General features: G+C 35.9%; 1 non-coding gene across 1 annotated transcript; it reads right to left on the reverse strand.

The window, feature by feature from the left end:
* Positions 1-2,002: 2,002 nt before the first annotated feature.
* LOC136201749 (small nucleolar RNA R71) lies at positions 2,003-2,109 on the reverse strand. Its single transcript, XR_010674092.1, has one exon. It is a non-coding gene; the product is annotated as a small nucleolar RNA R71 (small nucleolar RNA).
* Between the last annotated feature and the right edge of the window lie 8,421 nt (positions 2,110-10,530).

The raw sequence follows: 10,530 nt of genomic DNA on the forward strand, positions 1-10,530 counted from the left end.
TCTTATGATGAAACTCTTAATACTCAACTACCTTTAATCACTAAAAAAATATTACAATGGTTAAATATAAACCAATATTCGAGGAGGCTAAACGGAGGTACTCAAGGGTGGAGCCGGTGAGCTGACTCAGCCTTGCGATTTGGCATACTAGCTTACACCATTTAACAATTTTGATCTTAGGAGTCCAAATTATATATATATAATTTTGATCTTGGCTCCAATAAAACAATGCAAATAGGCGCAAAATAAGTTAGTTGTGTCATACTTTAATAAATTGAGCGAAGCAATTGATAATTTTTTTACTATCAATTGCATCACATATTTTAAAGGTGCGACACAATTGTATATTTATTTGTATCGATTTAAAACTTTAGTAGGAGTCAGCCTAGACATGTGGCAGTTTCAAATTCAATACTTATTTCAATTATAATTCAATTACTATTGAGATCTCATTTGTTGTAAAATATCGATATAAATAATTATTATTTCATATATGAATTTAATAGTAATTATATTTAGAAAATAAGAATATAGTATGATAAAATGAAATTAAAAAAATCCACAAATGATAATATACACTGCATTTTTTTCTAATCAAAGCCTATTAACAACAATAGCACAATAGGAAGGCGTGCAACATTTATCTCACAACTTTTCCTTTAACAATAAATATAAATTAGAAAAACCTCCTCGTGGCTTGTTCGGTTTTCAAACATAGTCTTGTAGTTTAAAAACTTGAAAACATGCATTTTGCAATTAAATGATTTGGAACTCAATTTTACAGTCAAACAATACTTGTGATTTAATTATGTTCAAAGTCAGATTTTATATGTGGGTAGTTTGCAAAGTGAGACTTTTTAATTTATCTAAATCGCTATCTCTTTGAAGGTAAAGTATGGAATTGATGGTGTTCGTAACTCTGCAACCAATCTATAATGTCTTACCTTTTTTGTTCAAGTTTTCATCTTTAGTTAACTTCTAGAGAGGCAACATGGAATTTAGCTTAGATAACATATATTATGTTTTCCCTTCTTTAGCTTTTAACTGCATTTGGCTCAATTGGTTTGCTATATTTCTGCATTTGTGTTGAAGCTTTTGGTTTTAGTAAGATAAAGAAAAATCATTATGATAGTTGGAGATTGTATTATACTCTGATATATGATAAAAGAATTAGGGTCGGAGCAAAGGCTTGTCCGAATCAACTTGGTCTGAGCCAAAAGCCCATATCAAAATAAGATGAAGAAGTTGGTTGAGCAGTTAAATAGAAAGCTTCAGTAGGAAGGTAGTTTCACACATGGACCAATGGGAGCTTTAAACTTCAAGGTCACGCTCCTAACCTAAATCAAGCCAAATATTATGAAGTGAAATAAAAGGATTGGAGTTTGTAGACAATCAACGGTCTTACGTGGAAAAGTGTCTAGCCGAACCCAATCAGAAGCAGACACATGTAAGGTGCATTACGCTTTAGGTATGTAAGTTTTTGATTAAATTGAATTCTATTAATTTAAGTTTTTTTTTGTTTATGCTCACTAGAAGTAATAGTTAGCTTCATTCGTTTAAATTTGATCCTGAAATTGAACGTTCTTGTCGTAGGATTCGAGCGGAACAAAGGAGGAAGAAAATGGCAGATCCACCACCATCAATCATGGAGTTGCTCACACCCAATTGGTCTTAAAATAATTCAAGCATTGTAGAACCTACTATAGCCGCAAATAATTTTGAGATCAAACCAGCTCTTATCCAACTATTGCAAAGCGCTGGTCAATTTGGCGGTGATCCTAGAGAAGACCCCAACACCCATTTGACCAAGTTCAATAAGCATTGTTCAATGCTAAAACAGAATGGGGTGTCTCCAGAAGCAATTAAGTTGAAATTATTTCCTTTCTCTCTTCGAGATGATGCCGCTGATTGGTTGGATTCTTTAGATACTGGGGTGATCACTACATGGGAAATTTTAGTCAATAAGTTCATGGCTAAATATTTTCCTCCATCTAAAACGGCGATGTATAAAAATGAAATTCACTCTTTTCGCCAATCGCCCAAGGAAAACCTATATGAAGCATGGGAGAGGTTTCATCGCTTACTTAAGAAGTGCCCACATCATGGATTTGCAAAGAGCCTATTGGTAAATAATTTCTATGGAGGGTTGTCCGCTTCTGACCGTGCTACTATTGATTCTGCTGCAAGTGGAAATATTTTGAGGAAATCTGAGGAGGAAGCATACAATCTCATAGAAGAGCTAGCGGAGAGGTGTTCCCATTGGAATGAAGATAGAAACTTGGAAAGAATAGCAGGTGTACACTTGGTTGAGTCACAGTCCAATTCTAGCATTGGTTGAGTCACACTCGGCGAGCAGACCTGCGGGAATTGGTCAAAAAGACCAATTCCGCCCCCACGATGCTACGACGGACCCCACGACTTCCTACCTGCATAAGGACACGAAAATAGGTCAAAAAGAGGGCCGAGCCACGCCTATAAATAGATTTTTTCCAATGTAAATTAGTATCTTTCATTATTTGTAAATTATCTTAGTTTTCCCCTTGAACTTCCTCTCCATCTCCTCCATCTTCATCAACCTCCATTGAAGCTCCTTCAAAGCTATCCTCGAGGAATATTCAAGGTCCGTCCTTAAGACCTAGGAAGCCGATTGCAGAGTAGACAGGTTCCTTGAAAGGGATTTTCGTATCTCCTTTTACTTTTCCTTGTTTTTACTCTTTGATACAGTCTATGAATCCTAGGCTAATTGTATCCTGTGACATTATCATTCATCTTTAATAATATTTTAGCTCTTATTTTGTTCTATGATTAATTGTTTAATCTTTGTCTTACGCTTTATTCAATTGGTTTAACTCATTCAAAAGCCCCAAAATCGAGTAGGCACATATTGTGAGCTGAATCTGACCTAGTCAGAGCCTAGGAGATTGACGACCTCTTAGTTGATTAAGCCCAAATTGCTGAGCCTTAGACCTAGTTTCGGCCTTATAAGGGAATCACGCACTAGGAACTTCAGGAGGGTAAGTAGTGTTAATCGCCTTGAATACAAGTGACTTAGATTAGGTTTTTAACCAATAGACCTAATAACCTAACCTCATTATTATCGTTCATACCATGTTCCTTCGGGTAATTGCATTAGTGAAAGATCAATTAGGAGTAGTTTAACTTAATTAGGAGTAGTTTAACTTAATTAGGCGTAGAATAACTTAGTTAGAACTAGATAACTTAGCTAGGAGTAGCATAATTCAACCTAGGAGTAGATTAACTTAATCAAAACCAATTCAAACCCCACAAAGCCTAGATAACACCTGAGACCTAGTAATTCGATACTTGTGGTAAATAAGTCCTGTGGATTCGATACCTGGACTTTCCAGATTTATTACTTGATAACGTTGGGGTACACTTATCCCTTAGTGAGTCTCGCGGTAGCAAACACCGTAAGGCGCATCACATGTCAATGTTGAAGCAAATCAATTCACGCTTTGATAGTTTTGAGGAATGGAGACGGAATCATGATGTCTTTACTAAAGGGCTAGAAACCAACCTCAACCAAGTAACCAAAGAAGTATATGAGCGTCCTAGAGGTTCTCTACCTAGCAATATTGAATCTAATCCCTGCGAACATGTAAAAGCCATCGTGTTGAGAAGTGGAAAGGAAGTTCAAATCACCCCCGAGAAAAAGATGGAAGAAGTGCCAATCGAGGTAAGTAATTCTAACCCTTCTCCTAAGTTATTTGCTGACCCCAATGTTCAACCTTATAAAACTAAAATTCTTTTTCCTCAAAGGTTGAACAAAGAAAAACAAGAAAAACACTTCTCCAAATGTCTTGATATCTTTAAAAAATTACACATAAACATTCCATTTGCCGAAGCTCTTGAGCAAATGCCTGCTTATGCGAAATTTCTTAAAGATATCCTTTCTAAGAAGAGAAAGTATGAGGATAATGAAAGTGTCAAATTAACAAAGGGGTGCTCAGCAATTTTGTTAAATAAGTTACCGCCAAAGCTTAAAGATCCGGGAAGGTTTTCTATCCCGTGTACTATAGGTGGTATAACTTTTGAAAGGGCTCTATGTGATCTAGGTGCTAGTATAAATTTAATGCCTTTGAGTACTTTTAGAAAACTAGGCCTTGGGGAACCAAAACCCACTAGAGTTTCTTTACAATTAGCTGATCGCTCTCTAGGTTTCCCAAAAGGATTGGTAGAAGACGTATTGGTCAAGGTGGACAAATTCATCTTCCCCGCTGATTTTATTATACTTGATATGGAAGAAGATGAACGAGTCCCTATTATTTTGGGTTGCCCTTTTCTAGCAACCGGAAGAACACTTATTGATGTGCAACAAGGAAAATTAATCCCCCGGTTGCAAGATGAGGAGGTCACATTTAATGTATTTGATTCTCTTAAATATCCATTTGACAATTTTGAACATTGTAAATTTCTTGATATTACTAATAGGGTTGTGGAGGATGTTTTTCAGGATCATTTATATGAAGATCCATTAGATATAGCTGTGATAAATGATTTAGGCATAAACCAGGATGAAATAGTAGTAGACACAGAGGTGAAGATAACAACTGAGGAATTACATGAGGGAGTACGAGATTGCTTCTGGACTCGAGATTATGAAAAGCTAGAAAGGAAGAATATTCCTAAACCAAAATCATCATTTGAGGAGCCTCCTCAATTTGAATTTAAACCATTACCTTCTAATTTAAAATATGTATTCTTGGGAAAAGATTCAACCTTACCTGTAATTATTTCTTCCTTTTTGACAGGTGAGATGGAGGCAAAATTGTTGCAAGTTCTAAAGGACCACAAGAAGGCATTCGGATGGACATTGGCAGATATCGAGGGCATTAGTCCCTCCATTTGTAGTCACAAGATCTTCATGGAAGATGAAATAAAACCAACTGCCCAACCACAAAGGAGATTAAACCCAAGTATGAAAGAAGTCGTCAAGAAAGAGATCCTTAAACTTTTAGACGCTGGTATCATTTTTCCTATCTCTGACAATAAGTGGGTAAGTCCCGTACAAGTGGTTCCAAAGAAGGGAGGAACAACAGTTTATGTGAATGAAAAGAATGAACTCATTTCGGTTAGAAAGGTAACCGGGTGGCGTATGTGCATTGATTACCGGAAATTAAATGATGCCACCCGGAAGGATCACTTTCCCTTACCTTTTATTGATCAAATGCTTGAATGTTTAGCAGGACATGAGTACTTATGTAATTTGGATGGTTTCTCAGGTTATATGCAAATTCCAGTTGCACTAGAAGATCAAGAGAAGACCACATTTACATGTCCATTCGGTACTTTTGCTTATAGGAGAATGCCTTTCGGGTTATGTAATGCACCGGCTACGTTCCAAAGGTGTATGATGGCAATCTTCAGTGACATGATAGAGGACTCTATGGAGGTATTTATGGATGATTTCTCTGTTTTTGGTAAAACTTTTCCTTCATAACTTAGCAAAAGTCCTTCAAAGATGCATTGACACTAACCTATTGCTTAATTGGAAAAAATGCCAGTTTATGGTAAAAGAGTCAATAGTCTTAGGCCATAAAGTGTCAAACAAGGGCATAGAAGTAGATCCGGCCAAGGTAGAGGTAATTGAGAAGTTGCCTCCACCAAATTCTATAAGGGCCGTGAGGAGCTTTTTAGGCCATGCAGGTTTCTATAGGCGTTCCATTAAAGACTTTCAAAGATAGCTAAACCTTTGACCTAATTATTGCTCAAAGATGCAAATTTTAATCTCTCTTAAGAATGTATGGAGGCTTTTAGAGCTTTAAAAGAAAATTTGATTAAAGCCCCCATCATAGTTAGTCCAGACTGGACTTTGCCTTTCGAACTCATGTATGATGCTAGTGATATAGCGGTAGGAGCATGTTTAGGACAAAGGAAAAACAAAAATTTTCAACCCATTTACTATGGTAGTCGGACTCTCAATGAAACACAACAACATTATACTACTACAGAGAAAGATATGCTAGCCATAGTTTTTGCTCTTGATAAATTTAGATCTTATCTTGTGCTTTCTAAAGTAATTGTTTACACTGACCACTCTGCTCTCAAGTATCTGCTAGCTAAACAGGATGCAAAACCGAGGCTAATTAGATGGATCCTATTACTACAAGAATTTGATTTAGAAATACGTGATACTAAAGGAGTAGCAAATGTGGTAGCTGACCACTTGTCTCGGTTAGAGTTTGAGCCAAAGGAGAATTTTCTGACTAAAGAAATTCAAGAACAATTTCCGGACGAGTCACTCTTCTCTATTTCCTCACTTCCATGGTATGCTGACTTTGCCAATTTCTTAGCAGGTAATATCATTCCATCCGGTTTCTCCTATCAACAAAAGCGTAAGTTCTTTTCTGATGTTAAACACTACTTATAGGAAGAGCCTTATTTGTTTCAAATTTGTGGAGATGGACTAATTAGGAGATGTGTACCCGAGGAAGAGGTGAAGCCTATACTTGAACTTTGTCATACTCGTGATCCTAGCGGTCACCATGGACCTAATCGAACGATCGCCAAAATTCTTCAATGTGGTTTTATTGACCTACTATTTATAGAGATGCTTTTAAATTTGTTAAATCATGTGATAGATGCCAAAGAACCAGGAATATCTCAAGAAGATATGAAATGCCCCTCACTAATATTCTTGTTTGTGAAATTTTTGATGTTTGGGGTATCGACTTCATTGGACCATTCCCTAGTTCATTTTGTTGAAACACCTTTCCACATGATTTTGATTTGACAAAATTATTTAAGTTGAATTAAGTTTCCATGATAAAAATATTCTAACACATTAAATTTAAATGCTTTGATATATTTGTACTAATGTGTTTGTTCAATGTTGAGTAATTTAATTCATAAGACATTAAGCTATAAAGCCCAAAGGCCCACAAGAGAAAGTCAAGGCCAAGTCAACGTCTGAAAGCCACACAACCCAAGCAGATCAAAACGCAGCTCAAGCTGAATGAAACGCAAGCCCAGCAAGGAGAAGGATCGAGAAGCCTTCGACCAAAAGCTTCAAGACGAAGCTGCTGAGTTGTGCGACAAGGAAGTCAGGTCAGCGGCTGACCTGTACAAACTTGAAGACAAAGTATTTCTACTTTGGGTAAAGTTCAGAAGACGCAGAAAGCTGTCTGGAAGACTTTGCCAAAAATGTGGAAACATTCTATCCAGCCTGAAGAAAAGCTGCTGAGCACTACAAAAGACAGAAGATACAAGAATTTGATTGGCCTAGGATGCTGAGCATGTACTGAGTGAAAGCGATAGGAAGCCGTTTCCCTCCAACGGTTATTTCGAAATTAGAAATTACCGGTACATCAAGTGTCACTATAAATAGGCCACTCAAACGCTTCATTACATGCAGATCTTCAATCAAGTCGAAACGCTGACCAAATTGATATTCGAAGTTTTGTTAAGAAAAGCAAAGCAAATCTTACACCAATTCTAATCTTGTGTAAAAGTCTAGAGTGATTTTATTTCATCTAAGGTGTTCTTAGCAATTGTTGTTTAGAACAAAAACACTTATCATTTCTAGAAGTATAGAAAGGAGAAGTTGAGTACTCGGTCATAGTACTCAGCTGTAGAAATAGGATTGAGTAGAGGAATAGAGGAAGGCACTCTTGTATACTTAGTTGCTATTGTAAAAGGTTTGTGCTCTACCTTTAAAGAGCTCAGTAGAGGATTCTGAAAAGCTCGGAAGGAATTTCGGGGACTGGACGTAGGCGGAGAGGCTGAACCATGATACGTCTGCTGAGTAACATCTTTCTAACACTTATCTCCTTAACATATTGCTTGCTATAATACTGCCTAGTTAAACACTAAAAAGAACATAAGCTGAGTTGAGTGAACTGTCAAGCTGAGTTCAGGAATAGACTCAAGTGTTATCTCCTGACTCAAGGATAGATTCAGTCTTAGTCACCTGTTGACTAAGCTTGCATCTAAAACTTACTCAGTACCATTGTGCTAATAGACTTTGAAAAAGTCTAAGTTCTAAATATAAGTCAGCCTAACGTGAATTTTTTTTAAATAGTTTCTAACCCCCCCTTGGAACTAATATTGTCACGTTACACGGGACCAACACATTTGGTAACCAATATATACTTATTGATGTTGACTATGTTTCTAAATGGGTTGAAGCAATCGCCTCACCCACTAATGATGCTCGGGTGGTTACTAAATTTCTTAAGAAAAATATTTTTACTCGTTTTGGTACACCTAGAGCCATTATTAGTGATGTGGGGTTCTCACTTTTGTAATAAGATTTTTGAGCAATTTTTAGGGAAATACGGAGTCAAACATAAAGTTACAACCCTGTATCATCCTCAAACAAGTGGCCAAGTAGAGATATCAAACCGTGAATTAAAAAACATTCTTGAAAAAACAGTAAATTCATCTAGAAAAGATTGGTCCCTTAAACTTGACGATGCATTGTGGGCCTATAGGACAGCTTTCAAAACCCCTATTGGTATGTCACCATATCGTCTTGTTTTCGGGAAGGCTTGTCATTTACCGGTTGAATTAGAACATAAGTCTTATTGGGCACATAAATTTCTAAACTTTAATCTATCTTCTACAGGTCCTCAAAGATTAATGCAACTTAATGAGCTCGATGAGTTCCGTCCCACGGCCTATGAGAATGCAAAGTTATATAAGGAAAAGATGAAGAGATGGCATGCCAAACATCTCCAAAGGACTTTCAATGTGGGAGATAAGGTGTTACTTTATAATTCACGTCTGAGACTCTTCTCGGGAAAATTAAAATCTAGATGGTCTGGACCGTACACGGTAATTGATGTGTTTCCTTTTGGAGTTTTAGAAGTTCAAAAGGACGAGGAACCACGTTTAAAGTAAATGGCCAAAGAGCAAATCATTATGAAGGTGGAGAGATTGAGCTTGAAAAGTTAACACTTTACATGACCGATCCACCACCAAGAACAGAATCATCATATTCAGAGAGTTCACTAAGGAGTTAAAAAGCTCCACGCTCCGTCTAGCTTTAAAGACGTTAAACTTAAGCACTAACGGGAGGCAACCCGAGGTTTTTTCTTTTCTTAATTTCTCTTTTATTTACAATATTTCTATAAGTAAGTTTTATTATTATTATTTTTTGTTTATTTGTTTTGCAGGTAAACTAAAAAACAAAAAGAAAAAAAAGAAAAAAAAAAGAAAAAAAGAAAAACAAACAAATTGGCCCAATAGTTGAAGTGAATGATCTCATCTCCTCTACCACATTCGGTTTAAGAGAGTTTTTCTTTAACCTTTTTATTTTTCCACTTTACCTTTTATCACATTTTTGGGAGTACATGCTTGCTCTAAAGTATGAGGAAGGGTAAAAATGGTTTTATCTATCTTAGTTCAAGTTTTTTTTTATTGTTTATGTTTGTGTTTATTGTTTTTTCAGGATAATTTCATTTAGTTGCATGCTTCCTTACATGTTAAAATAATTGTCTTCGCTTTTCAAGGATTTGAGATTGACTTAGGAAGAAAACTCGTAAACAATTAACTCTTAATAGGATGAAACTTCACCATGGTAGTTATAAATTTTGAGATTACATTTTTTTTATAGAATTACGAAACTGAGGAACTTTGGATTAAAATGGGAGTTCCGGAGACTACACTTGTGGACTGAAAATAAGCATTGAACTTGTCATTTGGTTAAACTTTTTGGTACAAATATTAACCCGAACATATCTGAGATTTTGAGAACAACTATTTGAGCATTTTATTACACATTGCTCGGTTTATTTTTTTCTTGAGTGTGCTCATACTTGCTATTGTCTATAGAATTTGCATCAAATGCTAGTCGACACCTCGTGCATCTAGTTGGAACTTGGCATGATCAAGGAAATTAAGTGAACTTATTTTTCCTTGTTTAAACCCAAAACCTTTTTACATCATGTTTAGTTAAGCCCCGTTGAAGCCTACGTATACCACTTTCCTTGTTTCACCACATTACAAACCCGTAACGTCTTAAATACCATTTTCTCACCCGTGAATTTACAATTATTGTGCACGAATAGGAATGTTTTAGGGAGCTCAAAATTTATGGAAAATAGAAAGCCAGGAATTATTTTGCTACTTTATGTCTTTTTGAAAAGAAAAAAAAGACTCAAAAAAAAGAAAAAAAAAGAAAAAAATTAAATTAAAATAAAGTAAAAAAAGAAAAAAAAAAGAGAGAAAGCACTGGTTTGAGTCATTTAGTTCGAGGTGGAGATTCATGCACAATCGATCAATCTCAGGAAATGCATTTAAAGCAAGGAACTGTAATCTGTAATAATAAGATAAGAACAAAGATAAACGAGTGAATACTCAACATTATGAGATTGGTTGTAATCTTGAAGATAGAAGTGGGTAAGAAGAAAAAAGGTGATTCTCATATGCTTGCTTATGGAACTCTTGTTTCTGGCCTTGTTCTGAAATTAATACCTAATAAAGAAAAAAAAGGAAAATTGTTTTGTCATCAGTAGCACATGTTATGTTTATCGGCTAATCTTTGAAGAGCTTCGAGTCTAATTGTAT

This window comes from Euphorbia lathyris, chromosome 7, assembly GCF_963576675.1.
Source record: "Euphorbia lathyris chromosome 7, ddEupLath1.1, whole genome shotgun sequence".
NCBI lineage: Eukaryota > Viridiplantae > Streptophyta > Magnoliopsida > Malpighiales > Euphorbiaceae > Euphorbia > Euphorbia lathyris.